Source organism: Corylus avellana, chromosome ca6 (genome assembly GCF_901000735.1).
Source record: "Corylus avellana chromosome ca6, CavTom2PMs-1.0".
Taxonomy (NCBI): domain Eukaryota; kingdom Viridiplantae; phylum Streptophyta; class Magnoliopsida; order Fagales; family Betulaceae; genus Corylus; species Corylus avellana.
Window position 1 is genome coordinate 6,969,055 of NC_081546.1, and position 3,092 is coordinate 6,972,146.

Below are 3,092 nucleotides of genomic sequence, written 5' to 3' on the forward strand. Positions count from 1 at the left end.
GAATGCAATGTGTAATACCCCACATTAAATAAAATTAAGGAAACCCTAATCAGTATTTATTGGCCTAGAATGAACCCTAGACGCCTTAAAGTCTTCCAACAACCACTCCAAAACCCTTCACAGAGAGAGAGAAGAAATTAAGGATCTTTTAAGGTTTCTAGGCTTCCAACAACTTCTAGGAAGTAATAATCTCTTTGCTCTTTCCTCGTACTATTTTCGTTTTGTTTCATGATTAGGTTGTTTATTAGGTGCTGTTCGCATGTGTTGTTAGAAGTTAGAGTTGACTTTAGGTTAATTAGAAAGCTTGGATTTTGGCTTAAGTGTGTCCTAGAACTTGTGAAAGAGTATATTTGTAACTCTTAGCTGCGATGTTGTACAATATTTGTGAAAGAGTATCTTTGTAATATACTAATACGTGTAGATTTGGTCGTGAAATAGCTTACCTTTTATTATTATTATTATTTTTAGAGAAATAGTTATTCATTTTTTAGTCTATTCCTATATACCAAACGTGATCCAATTTATTTTTTTATTTTATATAGAATTTCTCTTTACGTACCACAAAATTGGGATTATGCTTTGTATTGATCTAACGAAATTAGTATAATGTATTAGAGGAGGACTAATTAAGTCTGCTGCATGCATGCCTCCAAATCCAATTGTTTTATAATAAGGTCACATGCGTAATCCAAGAGCAAAGGACCACAAGATAGAAACAAACAAGAAAAGAAGGCGAGGAAACGTGAGATTGGGTCTCAAATGGAAGACATGGGGACTGCTTATTTCGTTTATAAGCTCCGATCGAGGGCCATCCATGCTGGCTATCAACTCAAATATGTCTGCGTTCCAAATTATTCTTCAATATATCAAGTGATATATGTCTACTGCTTCCAAATATATCACTTCACTCATACCGACAGAGTCTGCACTGAAAGAGAAGGTCATGCAAGTAAAAAGGGGTGGTTCGGCCACTCTTAAAAGGTTATGAAATTGGTTTGATGACTCCCAAACTAACCGGTTTGGGGTAGCCAAAACCACTGGGGTGGCTGGCTATCCCTATTTTTGTCCGAAATGAGTGCTATTAGGGGTTGGCCGAACCATTCCCACAACCAGCCACCCCCATAGCCGATATGGAAGTGGTCAAACCACCTCCAAGTGGCTCGAGTCGGTCCTCAATTTTTTTAAAACACCTTTTTATTTTTCTATTTTATTTTCATTTTAAAAGTTTTTAAATTTTTTGTTGGGTCATATAACACGTGACACGTTGTAATTGGTTTGACTTTGAAATCCATTAGTTTTATTAGCAGAAGGTGGATGGAGGTACTATTACCGTATTTAACTAAAACCGATGTATTATTTATGATATAAAATGAAATTTAGGTTGAAAAAAATAAATTCGTTAAGACTTAAGTACTGAAAAGGCATTAAACCCTTTTTTTTAAGGACAAAGTTTTCTTCCAAACTGGATAAATTTCCTTCAACTTAATTTATAAAAATAATATGTGCTCCTTAAACATGTGATATGCACATGTTTTTTTAAATAGTAAGAACAAAATTAGAATAAATTTTATTAAAAACTCATATTAGATGCACATAAATTTTTAATAAAATCAGTAATGTCAAGAGTCCGTGGTTGGACAGAATTCTACAATTAATTCGATGAAGCTCAGCCACATGCCCATCTGATGTAGCCGCCTGATAAGCGAATTTTGACTAATTCTTCCACGCAAACCGCCATCTCCGATGAGGTTAATTGATTGTATTGTGTTTTATATGAGTGGGTCAACCTATCCTTTTGGTGCCAACCAATTGACCACTGTCTTAGCCAATTGGGGGGACCAAAGTGATTCGGTGATTCCAGCAAATTTTTTAAATGACCCACAATTTAGGACGTAACACAGATTCTAGAAGTTTTTGGTTGCAAAATTGATTGAAGATGTTGACGACGTGTTAGACTTTTGTCGTTTCCCCGGACCATTTCCTTTCCCAATCCTTTTCAACATTATCAAGAAAATCTGCCATCAATACTTTCTTTTAAACCACTTACATTTTTAATACAAGTCTAGTAGAGAGAAGTGCTATTATAAGCAACAACTTGGATCTCAACAGTCTGGCAATTTGTATTTGCGTGTCGAGTTAAAAGTCGTGTCAAATATTGTTTGTCTTTATGTTTCGTGTCAAATTTAAATTATGTCGAGACATAGATATATTTTAATCCGATTCATTTAATTAAACGTGTTAAATCATTTAATCATAACTTCATAATTTGACATTAAATATATAAATCTTGTTAAAACTTATCAACCATATTTTCCAAAATGCCAATTCTGAGTTACTGAGTAGTAAATTACTCGGTGGGCCCTGTGATGTTTTTGTTTGCGAACGAAAAATGTAGCACGAGAATCACGATATACTTCTAATAATTCTTCCTTCTTTTATTTTATTTTATTTTATTTTTCTTTTGCCTTTTGTTTCTTTCTTTAGGACTGATTCAATCGTCAAAACTGATAACTACGAACCGTTGGCCACCCCCACCCCACCGCCCCCACTTTTTTTTTTTTTTCAATTTATTTTTGCTTGAGTGAGCATTGAATGAGAAAGTCAGAAGTAATGTTGTGAGTAGAAGAGGTTAATAAAAGATAAGTATGAGCTGTTGCAGACTGGTCCCTGCTCATGAATGAAAGGAACTCCGAAAGGACCTAAGTCAAAATCAAAGAGGAAAGAATGGCATCCGGATCCTCTGTATTCCTTTGTAATGGAGAGAAGTTGATTCTTTATTTTATAAGGGTAGAATGGCCTTTTTTTTTTTTGAATTATTCTACCTTTGTAGAAAGGAGGACCTCCTCCTCTCCATTTCCTTTAAAATGAAAAGGATCCTTCTCCGATAAAATGGAATATACGCTACTCTCTCATCACAACCTTCTTCTCCAATGTATCCTTTATATCCTCAAAGTCAATAATTACTCACTTGTTTTGGCCTTTTTAGGCAAGTGGGTTTGTGTTTTTTTTTTTTTTTTTAATTTTTTTAATTTTTTATTATTATTATTATTGTAGTAGAAAATTATTGATGTGATATAAAGTTTAAATTCTTT